This window comes from Canis aureus, chromosome 34 (genome assembly GCF_053574225.1).
Source record: "Canis aureus isolate CA01 chromosome 34, VMU_Caureus_v.1.0, whole genome shotgun sequence".
NCBI lineage: Eukaryota > Metazoa > Chordata > Mammalia > Carnivora > Canidae > Canis > Canis aureus.
The window spans coordinates 3,196,431-3,212,135 of NC_135644.1; the positions used below are offsets into that span (position 1 = coordinate 3,196,431).

General features: G+C 36.0%; 1 long non-coding RNA gene across 3 annotated transcripts in view; it reads right to left on the minus strand.

Moving 5' to 3' along the window:
• The window catches only part of LOC144304698 (uncharacterized), a 33,294-nt gene extending 19,568 nt beyond the window's left edge, over nt 1–13,726 (minus strand). For 2 of the 3 annotated variants that reach the window (XR_013371633.1, XR_013371631.1), the window contains exons 1-2: nt 13,629–13,726; nt 6,130–6,417 (exon numbers count right to left, since the gene is read on the minus strand). This is a non-coding gene — a long non-coding RNA (uncharacterized LOC144304698). Of the gene's footprint in view, nt 1–3,784; nt 4,122–6,129; nt 6,418–13,628 lie in introns of those variants that run through there. The other variant, XR_013371632.1, reaches the window with a different exon arrangement.
• Between the last annotated feature and the right edge of the window lie 1,979 nt (nt 13,727–15,705).

The window sequence follows — 15,705 nt, forward strand, 5'->3', positions numbered from 1 at the left end:
CAGTGAACTTAATATAAATGGTATATTTAAATAGTGTACAGTTATTTGATGAATACTTTCAAATTAATTAAAAACAAAGATAAAAACAAAAGTAAAAATGAAAAACATCATTAAAAACTTGATTCAATAAACAGAAAAGAATTATACCTCAATTTAAATCAAATCTTGTTCAAGGCATAAAAATTTCAAATTTTGGTTTTTGGCTGAATTTCTTTTTTTGTATTTCAGTAGTACTCATAAATAACAATTATGTCGGAACACAGATGTTAAAAGCTATGACTCATACCTTTTATTAACTACTGAAAATGTTGATTTGTATGTAGAATAATGTCTAGATTGAATTCTGACATGCAAATAATTTTTGGTGCTGTAAAAGCACAGCTTTAGAAAAAAAAAAAAAAACTGAAGGGGTTTTAGAAACAGCAAAAACAAAGTCTTATCATGATTAGCATTTAACTTTAACTACAAGCTACATTTTCACTAACCATTGTCAAACCTTGTCCCTACCATCATTATTACTTTAAATCTGCATTGGAAATCGGTTGCTGACTAGTGTCTTGTTCTAATCCTTTTCTTTTTACCATAAAAATAGTTTTAAATCAATTCTTTACATTACTTAATCCTTCAGACTTAATTAAATTCTGAAGCACCATTATCTGACTTGTATTGTGTTATAACAGGGTGATCCCATGGGTTATGTTGCTGCTGGCTATTTTTCCAAAAGCTGTTTTTATGGATGCTTTGAGCTCACTTGCATTGTCAGAAATTGGTTATAACTTATTTTAACAAAAGTTTGACAAGTGTGATTTTTCTTCACCATTAATGCAACAAAGTGAAGAGCTGGAAATACCCTTCACAGCCACAGCAACATTGTCCAGGGTGTATATAACAGTGGAATTTCAAAGACACAGATATGCAAAGTGTGAATCGGGGATTGTTTCATCCTCAACTAAATAACTGGCATACAGAATTAAAATTTATTGTTCTAATTATATTGTTTACACTGGAGATTTTTCGTATTTTGCATGATCCATATTTAGTATCAAGGACACTTTATGCTCTTCTCTTTCTTCCAAAGCTGTTTTATTTCCAATTTACAAAGCTGTTATATATCTAATTTGGCAGGAGTAAACTGTCTAATTCTCTTCTATTCACAGCCATGGTGAAACAATTTAAATTTACATTTCTATGAAGTCTTGAAATTTTTTACTAAATATGCGTATAGTCTTTCATTTAAGTAGTCCTCCTATCTACTATTTACATTATATCCTCCTGAAGTTAGCTCTGGCTCTATTGAAGAGGTTTATAAATTTGTGTAATCCACATAAAAATATACTTAAATGTTCTTGAGTCATTTGCCATGGAAGAAAGCTGAAATGAAGAAATTGCACAAAAATCTAAATAAGAAATACAGTATACATGCATTAGAAAGAGACTATAACCTCTAAAATGATTAATATAGCACACAAACACGTTTAAAGTATAAATATTAGAATGCATTTACAAAATCTATGCATTGATACACATCTTCCAGCCTTGTCTTAAATTGGCCTGGTTACAAACATTTAGTTTCCTTTCTTAAGTGAATATGGTGAAGTACTATTTTTTATTTAATTTCAAAAGTAATCAGATTTCTTATTCAAATGTGCTCTGGGAGGTTTTTTAGATAACATCATTTTTTTTTTTTTTTTTGATGGATGTGTTTGGAGTTCAGTGCTATTGAACACAATACCAACAAAAATTCCAAATTGAAGATGTGGAAAATAAAAATTTAGTGCCAGAAGTAGGCTTAGTAATTATGTAGTTAATTCCCCTCGTTTTATAGCCTGATGGACTGCAGGAGAGCAAGAGCACTTGCTGTTGACGGACTCAGGAGAGTAAATGAATTGCAGAGCTAGGATTTGAACCCAGATCTCCCAGGGACCTAACTGCCAGAAAAAGTACTCCTTGTGCTACACTCGTCGACAACATTAGTATTTGTAGCTGTGTGCCATTAAACCAAGTCTACAGATTCTTCTCACTGTCTTGGAATTAAGTTTTTAATTAGATTCCTTATCCACATTATTCTGACTCAAATCTGTGGTCTAAGTTTAACTTGAAAAAAGCACAAAAGGTAGGTTGTGTGTCAAGGTAAAGACCTATGAATTTCCCAGAAATTCATAACAATTTTGCAAATATGATCTGGAGTTAGTCAAAGGTAAACAATGTCAGGTATATCACGTGCTAAAGTTGTAAAATTCCCCAGAAGATCTCCTGAGTTACTATCTGTGAAATGGAGAGTGGGAAATTTGGGGAACTGACCCAGTCATTCTATCTGTCATTCCCCACTGAGTTAATCAAAGATTCCCACAGACAAAATAATTTCTATTAATTATAAGTAAAATTGATGTTTTATGAATTGTATATAACATTTTTCATTGTGATACACTTAAGATAACATCATATTAAATTTATTGACATGATTTCCCTGTATTTACACTCCAAAGGATTCTAATCTAGCACCACAACTTTTTAAATAACTTTTCAATGTGTAAATTCTAATTGTCCTTTTTTCTTCTTTCAAAAAATAACAGCTTTATTAAATTTAATCTGCATGCTATACAATTTGTCCTATTAAAGTGTACATTAGTCACTTTAAGATATTCACATAGTTAAGGAACTCTTGCCACTATCTAATTTTAGAATATTTTATTCATTCCCTAAAGAAACCCCTTAGGCCCTTTCCCTCAGTTCCTGTCAACCATTAATCCACTTTCTGTCTCTAAAGATTTTCCTATTCTGGAAATTTCATATAATGAAATCATATAATATGTGCTAAATTGGGACTCACTTATTTTACTTAGCATAATATTTTGAAGGTTCACTCATGGTGTAGCCACGTATGAACCCTCCATTCCTTTTTATTACCAAATACTGTTCCATTGTCTGACCCTATCATAGTTTGTTGATCTACTCATCTGTTTCTTAGATGCCTTTCATCAGGTCGAAAAGTTACCTCCTATTTCTAGTATTTGAGTATTTTTATCCTGATTGGGTATCACTTTTTCTGCCTCTATTAAAAAGATTTTATTCTTGGGCACCTGAGTGGCTGAGATAGTTAAGCATCTGTCTTCAGCTCAGGTCATGATCTCTGGGTCCTGGGATGGGGCCCTGTGTCTGGCTTCCTGTTCAGTGGGGAATCTGCTTCTTCCTCTGCCTCTGCCTCTACCCCACGCATCCTCATTCATGTTTGTACTCCTCTCTAAGAGAATACATGAAATCTTTAAAAAAATGATTATGTTTTCCTTAATCTATTAATATCTTGCATCAAAATGAATTATTTTTAGCTATTGAACAAACCTTCTAGACCTGGGGTAAAGGCCACTCAATCAGGGTGCATAGTGCTTTTTACATTCAATTTGTTATTATTTTTTAAAGGATTTTATTTATTTAGAGAGAGAGAGTAGGGGGAGGTGCAGAGGAAGAGACTCTCAAGCAGGGCTCTGTCCCACGACCTCAATATCATGAACTGAACCAAAACTGAGAGTCAGACACTTCAGCACTTAACTGACTGAGCCACCAAGGAGCCCCTTCTATTATTTTGATAAAGATTTTTATGTCTATTTATAAGGGATATTAGCCTATGATATTATCTGATTGAGATGACCTCGATTTTGGCATCGGGATAATACTGGCTGCATGGAATGAGTTAGGAGGTATTCTCTGCTTTTTGGAAGATTTTCTAAGGAATTAGATTAATTTTTCTTTACATGTTTGGTATAATTTACAGTGTAGTTACCTGGGCTTGGGCTTTTCCTTATGAGAAGATTTAAATGTACTGAGGCCATTCCCGTAGAGGTCTATACATAGATTGTTTCTTCTTCAGTCATTTTCAGTAGTTTATGTCTTTCTAAGAATGTGTCCTTTTCATCTGAGTTGTCTGATTGGTTGGCCTATGGTTGTTCATAATAGTCAACTTTTAATTCTCTTGGGGCAGGGCTGGTGTGGAACCCCAAACTCACCCTGTCTCCTCCAGGTTCCGTGTGGCCACAGGTTTCCACAGCCACCAAAGTTGTGAAGCTCCTCGTTGAAGGCTTACAGGGAGCCAGGAAGGAGCTGGCAATAAGTCAAGTTAAAACTTCCTGAAATTGAAAAGTTTCCCTTGGTGTAGTTTTCATTAAAATTTCCTCTTGGTATTCCATTAAGATAATAGAAAACTCTTCAAAAACGGTAGGTGTCAGTAAACTTAATATACAAGTGTGAAACACACCATATTAAACATCAGGGGTGGCTTTGTAGAATCTGCCTTTATGGATCACCTGATATAATTACCTTTTAAATCTGTTGATTTCCTTTTTTTGATATTTAAGTGATGAAAATTACCTTGCTGGCTGACATTACTTTATTCTTACACTTATGGCCGCAATGAAATAAGACTTCAGTTTAAAAGAGAAGAAAAATACTTTGAAGATCTCACATTTAAAATTATTCTACTTTAAAATTTTTCCCCTGATGTGCTCAGCCTTGTGTGTCAATGAGTTTGCAGTCAGAAGAGGCTGATTTGCTGTTGAATTTCTGATGCTAAACTTGTAGTTAATCTCCTCAGGAGTATTGTTAAAATCCTGTAACCTGCACTGGAGCCAGTTGGCTTTGGAAAAAGTACTGTTTTGGTTTTTTAGGTTGTGTGTGGTTTTTTTTTCTGTGTTTCAAGTTTTTATTTAAATTCTAATTAGCATATAGCATCATATTAGTTTCAGGAGTAGAATTTAGTGATTCATCACTTACCCTCAACACCCAGTGCTCACCACAAGTGCCCTCCTTAATCCTCACCACCATTTAACCCATTCCCTTCTCACCTCCCTCCACCAACCCTCAGTTTGTTCTCTATAGTTAAGAGTCTCTTTCATGGTTTGCCTCTCTTTTTTTTCTTTCCCCTGTGTTCATCTGTTTTGTTTCTTATATTTCACATATTAGTGAAGTCATATGGCATTTATCTTTCTCTGACTGGCTTATTTCTCTTAGCATAACACTTAGCATAATACTCTAGCTCCCTCTTATTTTTAAGAAGATCCAGATTGCTGGAAATTTTTATGTTGCCTTAATTCTCCTTTTTGCATAATAATTTTATAGTCATTGACGCTGCACTGGATTGGATAATGGCTGTGGAGCAAAATCCACTGGTTTTAAGTACTATGCACTGTGCATTTCAGGTGACTGGCTGACTGCAGTCATTTCTTCCACTGACCAGTGAAATTTCATACTATGTGCAAACGACTGATTCTTCCATAACAGCTGGCTTCTCTGAACATTCATGATCACCCACAGCCTTAGCACCCAGAGTTCTTTATGTTCAATCTACTAAAAATCTATGACCCAAAGCAACCTTGCTACTTTGAAGTATTTCGGGACAAGAGCAGATACAACTATGCATGTGCTCCTCTCTACATGTTTTTGAAAGTTTTGTGTACAACAAAATACTTTATTTTAAATTAAAGCTTCAGAAGATAAATGAAATCTATGGTGTGTGATATTTAGCAAACTCAAAGTGAAAGGAGTCTGTTTAAAATGATATCACCTAACCAAGTCTATATACCTAGATTTGCTACATATGATCATTAATCTTATATATTGATTGCTGATTTAAACAAAAAAGACAAATGTACCAATTAGAAAAAAATGCAGAGAAGAAAACATAAAATTACAACCACTTATAATCTTACCACACGGAGACTGGTAGTATGTATGTTTTAATGTTTTCCTTTATGGCAGTTAATGGATGAAATCCAACACACAAATTAATAGATGAGCACGGAAATGGAAATCTATATGCTTCTACACATAAGGCGACACTGTATAATTTACACCTTGCTTTATTTTCTCCATATATAAGGATCTTTCTGCCATTAGATTTTCAATATTCACAATGGCTGCATGTTGTTCCATTATATGCACCTGTTGGTTCACAATCTCTCTGGGAACTTCCCAGGTATTATTGAAACTGGCCCTCACACACATGGAGGGAAGATGGGTGGTGGCAGGTTTGATATGCAAGGGAACTGCCTTGAGAAGCTTGTCTTGGGCAGCAGGAAAATGAGTAGATTTCTGTACCCACCTCCTAGAATCTTAGAAGTTTCTATCTAGAGGCCTTACCTGGCTTTTGTCATATACCCGGTCCAGATAGCTTCCACACCATATCTGTGTCTCAAGGCTGTGTCCTTGGAGCAGCTTCTGTTGAAACCAACATTCCGAGAACTGGCAAGGGGGGTAGGGATTATCCAATTCTAGCTTGCAGATCAGAGGGTGGTCACGTCTTCTTTACCACCTCCAGTATTTCACCAGTTATGGGCTCTACAATCACGTATGCCCCTCTTCCTTAATGCGCACTCAGCAGACAGCAAGGTGCTTCATTAGCATGGAGGTAGCTCGTTTGGCAGCAATCTGGTAGCGTTGGAGGCAGAACCCACAGTAACAACATGGGCACATGCAAAAGAAAACACAGGTTAGATGACAATTCCCAGGGTCAGTGACAACTCTTTCCACCAACAGCCCCATGAACCCAATTATTGATTTATTAAATTCCTCTAGGCTTGGGGTCAGATCACTCAGGACATCCACTTGTGCCCTCGTGTAATTTACTACAGATGATGCATCACCAGACTCATCAGGTATGAACACACAACATTCCGTTTGGATACTAGCACAAGTGCATCGTTGTAAGGCAGTAATAATAGTTTGGACTCAGGGAAGAAAAAAAGGATTATTATTTATTAGTCCTTGCCAATCACAGCATCTGATGTACTGGCTATGAATACTTTAAAAATAGTGAATGGAATTACAGAAATAAAACGTGGAGGATGGATTGCGACTCAGGCTTAGGAAGCTTATGCTGCATGGAATTGTGACATTGCTCAGGTCACTGTAAATTACAGAAGTTTTATGCAAAATCAAGTGACTGTTTTGGTACAAGAATATCAGCTTTGTGGGTTGTTAGTATGTTGGATGCTGCAGTTGATACTAAATTTGATAAGCACATTTCTTCCCTAAGCACACATGGATATGGAAAAAAAAAATGAAGCTCTCAGCAAAAATTAGTTTTCAATTTTTAGTGCAGGTATACAATAGATAAAATTCAATAGCAAAGATTTTCTGTTGACTGTATTTTCACATTCAAGTATGCAAAATAAAGTTTGTGAATTAAGTATTTTTAAAATTTTAATTTTAATTTTAAAAATATACTATGTTCTCAGCCACTATTTTATTAATCTAACTTATATAACCCCTTTAGCCCCATCATACATGAGAGACTACCTTAAGTTTTTAGGTTCTGAAGTAATCACAACCAAAGAAATGATGCCAGGATCCTCTTTTAGGGCCCTCACCTACGTCAGTCATCAGCCTGACTTCTCTCTGGCTGTGGCTAAGCAGAATAAAAAACTGGGGAGAAAGAATTTGAACTGGTTATGCCATGGGTGATTAACACATAAGATAATTACTTTTGACAAGAATCCCCTAGGTCTTTATTTTGGAATTTAACTTTCAAAGGAATTATTTCATCTTTATTATTTCCTTAGGAGCTTCCTAATGGGAGACAGCGCTTTTAAAACTTGGTGTATTCTAATGCCCTTCAATCTCATCCCAACCCTTATGATGAATTTTATTCTACTTATATGCTTGAACCAAACTTGGGACAAGAAATGAAACAGACTTCAGTATAAAATAACTTTGGAGTTAATTTATGTCTTCACTGATTGGTGGTGATATCATTTGAATGCAAAATTCATATTGCCAAATAGCAGTTCCAGAAGTAGCCACGGAAGAGAAGAGGAGAGCTTTTATTTTATTTTTCCCACAAATGGAGATCAAGTTTATTTTAATTCAGGTGGAAATACTGTTAAACAATGCATTCACTTGATTAGGATTTTCCCTAAAAGTAATTTTTCATAAATAATAAAATTGATATCTTGTTTCTGTCAATTAGGTTTCCTTTCTCTTTCTCAGAAATTAGATTAGGAAAATGGAAGCCATGTAATTTTTTGTCTCTGTCTGAGGCATGAACATTTGCCTCTTCCTAACTTTAAGGAGTCATTGAATCACAAATTACACATTTCAACATAGGCTAAAAATTCCCAGACAAAATGTAGTTAATGAGGAGATCATGAAAAAGACTTAGAATGGCACTCACGTTTTTGATGTCTGGAACTTGGAAATAGTGGGCTTTTCTAACCCAGCATATCTCCAAAGTACTGGGCCCCTAGTCAACTATTTTTTAAAGATTTTATTTATTTATTCATGAGAGAGAGAGAGAGAGAGAGAGAGGTAGAGACACAGGCAGAGGGAGAAGCAGGCTCCATGCAGGGAGCCCGATGCGGGACTTGATCCCAGGTCCCCAGGATCATGCCCTGGACCCAACGCAGGTGCTAAACCACTGAGCCACCCAGGCTGCCCACCCCCTCCAACCACCCCAGTCAATTTTGATTGCAGGCCATACCCAGAGAATGCCCCTGTTAGCACCGCCGCATTCCACCTCTCTAATCTCAAATTGATTAATTCCTTCCTAAGATTCTTCTTTGTTCTCTGTCTCCTTTGTGATAAACAAACATGTGCTCTGACTTGTCCTAGTCTCTTTTGTTAGATGTCCAGGTTCTTGTAAGCATATGATCTGCCTTCCAATCTATTGAAGATAAGAAATTTATCACGTTTGCCGTCGCATAACAGGTGTCATCAGATTTCCAACTTCGATATTTACATCACAGTGTAAGAAGTCTGATTTATAAGATGCAGATTTTACCTCCAATGTCAGTACCTCCAATACTAGATTTAGTGTTACATGAAGGCAACACAATTGTAACAAAGAGATCTTAAATGTGACTTAAATAAAGATTTTTTGCTTGCATAAAATCCAGAGGAGAGAAATTCAGACATGTCCCTACCGCCTTTAGCATGTAGTGCTCCTCACTGTGTTTTAAGCAGTTCTAGGACACCTCACAATATGTAGGAAATGAGGGGAAAAAAAAAGTATGTAATAGCTTTCTTCCAGAGATTGTAAAGAAATGTGGGGTCATTTCCTGTCATAGGCCTTGGCCAGAACTCGGTCACATGGGCAAAGCTTGCCATGAGCAAGGCTTAGGCATGCTATTGATAGGTAAACTGCCATCTTCCCAGAAAAAAACCTGGGAAAAGACAGGCAACAGATGTCCATTGGGCAATTGGCTGTTCTCTTCACATGCTGAAATAATTTATTTTGAGTCTTCCTTTACAGTTCCTTCCTTACAAAGCTGATTTTATGGCATCTTAAAATCATAAAGGAGGGTATAAATATGAATTCGAACTATCATTATAAACAGCAATTCAGAGAAAACCACTTAAAGTTGATGATTTTTAAGTATGTTTTAGAGCTCGGTGATAATGTTAGCCTTTCCATAACTAACACAAGTTCATATTACACATTCTAATGTTTAAAAAATCTCAGCTAACAAAGTTATTTAAAATCTTTCCCCTAGGTCAAGATTCTGGTCTCTTCATAGAACTTAAGTATTTTGTTTCCCTGGACAAACAGCCTCACGTTTTTTTTTTTATTCTTCTCAATATCTTAGTTGACAAATATTTTGACCACTTTTATCATTAGGATCCCTTTCCAACAGACTTTTTTGAAGTGAGCTGGCTCTCGGCTAGAAGGTATACCTTCTACTCTAACAATTTTCAGTGTGATACTGCTTATCTGGGTCTTCTTCAAGGGTCTCTCAGAAGCTGTAATCAAGATGTCAGCCAAAGTGTCAGTCATCTCAAGGTCTTTACAAAGAAGGATTCACTTCCCAGCTAACTCACATGGTTGTCGGTAGAATTCAATGCCTTGTGAGTTATTAACTAAAGTTCTCAGCTCCCTTCTGATTGATGGCTACAGACTTCCTTGTTTTGTTTTGTTTTTTTTGCCATAATAGCTTCTCCAATATGGCAGTCTGCTTCATCAAAGCATTCAAGTCCACAAGGTAGTGAAAACAGTCTCCAAACATAATGGAAACCAATGGCTTCTGTGACCTAATCACAGGAGTGACATCCTACCACTTTTGCTGTTTTCTATTTAAAAGGGAGTTGCTTGGGACACTTTGGTGGCTTAGACGGTTAAGCTCAGATCTTGATCTCAGGGTCTTGAGTTCAAGTTCTGCATTGGGCTCCTAGCTGGGTATGGAACCTACTTAAAAATAAAATAAAAAATAGAAGTGCAACTTTAATAGGTGCAACTCACACTCAAGCAGAAGGAATTACACAGGGTGTGAATATTACTGTGGCCCACCTTAAAAGTCTGTCTACCATACAAACCATGCTTAAATTATGTGGACTGAAGAAATGTGGCCCAGGACATCAAGCCATTTGCTACTGTAAAATATTTAAAATGCCTTAATATAGTAGATTCATAGGAAGTTATATCATTCCACATGAACATGTAAGTGAAAAATATGAGCATAATGCATGTTAAAGTAGCCCTTATATACATTCATACTTTCCTCAAAAATAAAATAGGATAAAGGAAGTAATTATTAATCTATATATTTACAGTAAGAGAAACTGAACATCCAAGGATTGCTATGGTTTTAAAGTTGAATGGTTAACACAACAACATAGACAAGCTCATTCAAATCGCCAAACTTAAAAAATAATAAACCAATTTTTCAATATCATTACATGATTATAACCAAATTAATCATGACTAGCAAAAACACTAATCAAGCCATGTAAAACAAATTATATGCTTGAAAGATTTACAAATGAGTCAAGCTTAACCTAGCTTTTCTGAATTGAAATCCTCATTAAAAGATCTTTATCCCACTGGATTTAAGTAAAAACCAAGCAGGACAATAAGTGCCTCCTTTCTCTTAGAGAGAGTAGAGGGCTAATGGAGGTTGGGAGCTATAATTTATTCATTTTAACAATGTAGGCAAAATAAAGTGACTCTTCCCTTTTGGTAGTAGACTGGTTTTTTAATGATAATTATAAATTATTTTAACAAGTGATATATTATTTTTTAAACTTTTCTAAAAATTTGAACTTTTAAAGAGAAAAAGTAGGAAGAACTTACCCAAATATATTTAGGTTACTGTTTAAGAGATTATAAATCATGGTAAGAACACAGTGTCTATTTATTTACGTGACTAAGTGTGCAATATTGATATATATATATATAAATCTATATGTCTACACATACACACTCCACATTTACAGGGACAGATATGTATTTTATAGGACAGATATGTGAAAAAGTTATAACTCGATTATGACAATAAATATATTTGAATTCCATATCTTTGCATTTTTCAAGTATAGATTTTCATGCTTAGGTAAATCAAAAGTAATTTTGTAAACAATGATATAAAAACAAATTCATGGATTTGTTATGTGCTTTTTTATTCATAAACAATAGTGAAACACAAAAACGCCCACACTCTTGCCCCCAAACTGAAAATTTACTACAAACATAACAGTGGTTAACCATTTGATGATTTCTAACAAATTTTAAGAAAAGTATGAAGTCAGGGATTTCAAGTCGATATTAAATAAAATTTTATGTGAACTTTATGCACTTCTTTCAATTTGGGGTGAACTAAAGCTAAAACTTTATTTGTGTGTGTATATGTGTGTATTTCTTTTTTGTCATGATTGTAACTTTGACTCAATTCAGAATCCTAGTCAATATTTAATTTTGATAGTATTAAACTTAGGAAAAATATTAAGAAACACAAAGAGTGCAAAAAATATTCTATTACACTTAACTGAGTATTAAAAAAGCCTAACTTATTATTACCACATAACTGAAGCTATTTTTTAATGCTATTCTTACTTTATGAAGAGATTTTGTTTTATGAACTTAAATTAATTAAATGAAATGACTTTTGATATTTATTTAAATAATCACATTTTATCTTTCATTTATTGTAATACATTAAATTACATTAACAGAGTTCATTTTATGGCACCAAAAAAATAACACCTACACGATTTCAGGGTATAACTAAAATAAAATATTTCTAGATTTGGTACTCTTAAATTTTATTAAATAATATGAAAAGCTATTATAAGACTAATCTTCAATGTCTTCCTACCACCTCATGCTCTATACTCCCTGCTGTACTCCAGGTTCTTTTTTATTTTATTAATTTTTAAGATCTTATTTTTGAGTAATCTCTGCATTGAGATGGGGCTCAAACTCACAACCCTGGGATCCAGTCAGGTGCTCCACTGAATGAGCCAACCAGGCGCCCCCAGGGTCTTTATCATAGTTTGCTTTCAGTACTTTGATCTGTCATTGTCTCTATAGGAAACAGATGGCACTCTCAAACTAGAATAATTCAAGGAAACTTTAAAAAAGAAGCTATTTCGAAAATGGTGGAGAGGGTCTATGAGAACCACAAGTTAACATTTGAAAACTGAGGATATTAGAGGGAAAGGGGTTACCAGAAACCAAAGAGGATCACCCATTTATAAATTACATGGCCAGTCATTAACAGCCAGGAAGAAATTCATGGGATTAGGTATCCTGATTTTATTCTGATCTCTCCTTTCAATCTCATTCTGGGGCTACTATGTATTGAAGAAATCAACCACAAATGGCGCCCGGGTGGCCCAGTCAGTTAAACAACTCCCTTCAGTTCAGGTCATGATCCCAGGGTCCTGGGATGGAGCCCCACCGTGGGCTCCCTGCTAGCAAGGAGTCTACTTCTCTCTCAGACTCCCCCCACCACCATTTCCTCTGAATCTCTGCCATAAATAAATAAATAAATAAATAAATAAATAAATAAATAAATAAATAATTCTTTTTAAAAAAGAAATCAACCATAAGCCAAAGGAGGAGGAGCCAGATGATGCAGTCCCTATAGAGCAGTAGCTAAGGAGAGAGGAGGAGTAAATAGGAGATAGCTGGCCGACCAGCAGATAAGATTTACAGAAATTATTGGAAGATTTACCACCTGTGAGCTCAAGATATTTAAGGCTTGAGTGGGTGGGATCACAGGCTGTGTTCATTGATTGGCCTGATCCAGAAGAGGAGTAAGCTTTCTCCAATCTTCAGGACTGGCTGAGAGAGAGGTGGGGGGCCAGTGGGAGGAGAGACCCTGTCTAGTGTTCAGTCATGCTGAGGGAAATTTAGGGCCTTTTAGTTAACGGTCTCTATTTCTCCAATGGTTACTTTTATTTAAGTTTAAGGAATTTGCCATTCGGCCCTGTTTTTTACTTTCTGTGTTCAACCAGGTATGAATAATTCACCGGGGGTGTTTCTGATGTTTCCGGAGCAAGCTTAGCCTTATGCCTGTGCATAGTCTTCCACACCACCAGAGATAAGTAGGGTTTCAGCAAGGCCTCTGGCGGTCTCTGCCCTGCCGCTGGATCTGTTAATTCCTGGTTGGTCTGCCTTTGTGATGCTTGCCCCAACTGGTACCATGACCTCAAGCTAGCCCATATTAGCCTTCTCTAATTATTTGCCACTGAGATCTCTATTGTTTTTGACAGTGCCCTGGGCATATATTTTTCCCCACTCCACTCCAAGTAAAATTTGCCCATCTGGCAGTGCAGCAAGACCTCTGCTGTTTAAGGCTTGCCCTATACATTGGGGGAATGGAATACAGTCCCTAGCTGAAATGCTACAGACTCCTAATTCTCACCAAGATTTAGTGGGTTTTCTTGAATAAATAGTGCTTCCCCACTTGTTAAATCTTCAAGTGGTTGTTCTGACAACTTTATTCAGTCCCATCACTGCTTTGGGGAAATAGGATTATGATTAAACAAACTCCTCATTCTACCATTCTGGAAGCCTTACCCCCCTCCACATTCTATACTTTTTTTATCCAGAATTTTCTTGTCTCTAGATTATATAGGATATTCCCTATCTGTGAGGTTAGAAAGGTCATTCCCGGAAGTGCTTAAATAGAAGATATATTTTTCCCTTTTTCACACCATTTATTGACATTATTGACATGATTTATGACAATCAAAAATTGTCAGTAGCCTGATTGCTGAACATCCCTTAATTAGGATTATATTATTGTGGTTTATAATAAACATGTATTTGGTTTTCATCCACGTTTCTAGCACAAACCTACAAAAATCTTTGGAATTTCCTAAGTGATGAGAGCTATAAATGTATTTTTTGTTATGTTAAAGTGGTGACTTTTGTGTTAATGAGCCCCCTAAGGTTGGGGGGCTACCACCCTCTGACCCCAGGATAGGGAGGGGACACAGGGGCTGCAGATTGAATCAATCATCAATGATCAATGACTTAATTGGCCCATGTAATAAAGCCATCATAAAATCCCAAAAGGTGGGATTCAGAGAGATATTTTCTCTCTTCATCCGGCCATTGATTTGTATCCTTTACTATCCTTTGTAATAAATTGGTAACCTAGTGAGTTCTGTGAGCCATTCTAGAAAATTAATCCAATCCAGGTAAGGAGGTTGGTCATTGGGAACCTCTGATTTATAGCTAGTTAGTCAGAAGCACAGGTCACAACCTGGCTTGAGGTTGGCATCTGAAGTGGAAATCTGTCTTGTGGTTGAGCCCTCAGTCTGTGGAATATGTGCTATCTCCTGGTAAATAGTGTCAGAATTGAATTATAGGATACCTAGCTGACATCCAGGGCATTGCTTGCTTGGTGGTACAGAAGAAACTCCCCTCCACACTTCAGAACAGGGTGCAGAATCCAAAACGAGGGCTTTCCATTCATGCCATGCTATGCCATTCCATTCCACTCTATACTTCAGAAAAAAATAATAACCTCTCCTAACTGGTCTCCCTCCTTGACCACCTTAAAACCAATGCTCCACTATACTACCATCAAAGGATCTAACTATAATTCTGACCATGGCACACAGGTAATTGCTTAAATATTTGGTAGGGATACTAACGCTTCTCCAAAATTATAATTTTCTGCCTTAGCTAAACCATTCCTACCTCTGTGCGTCATCTTTATTTACCCTGTAGTTGTGCTTTATCTTTTAGCAAATGCATATGACTATAGTTCCTTAGTACATGCCATATTCGTATGGCATTTCATATCTCAGCAACTTAGAATGTGTAAATTACCATGTATGGATTATCTTTCCCTAATATTTGATTACCATTTATCTATCCTTCAAGAATAAACAAGTACACATGATCAGAACCCTCACCCTTGAGGCAGTTGGTTAGCTCTTTAGCCTCTTTCACAGCTCTTTGTACATACCTGTAATATTTTGCCAGTCTTGGAGCTATCATCTGTTTCTGAGACTTCCTCAACCACTTAGATGTTTGCTACTCAGAGATACATAATCTTTCTTATTTGCAGTATTTAGCATAGTGCCTGGCAAAGGGAATGGGTTTTATAAATATTTGTGAACAAAATCCAACTGATTCTGGCTGACAAAAAATGCAAATTATAGCTTGTTTTTCTCTATATAAATTTGCATATATTCTTTTACATCAATCCAATATTTTCACATCAAATTCTATGAACATAAGCCCAAGGACCATGAACTTCATTTGTAAAATGGCAAGGATGGACAGATGTACAACTCCATGAGCCCAATTATCTTTTGCCTTTGAGGGGAAAGCAAGCTGTCAAAAAAGGGGCATTGGATGCACCACTGTTGTTTACAATGGGTTAGAGAAAATTACTAATTTCTTCATATGCAAAATCAAAACTGCACTATGTCACTGTGTCACCATGTCACTGTACTCATGTGCTTCTCTTGGCTTTCATCATT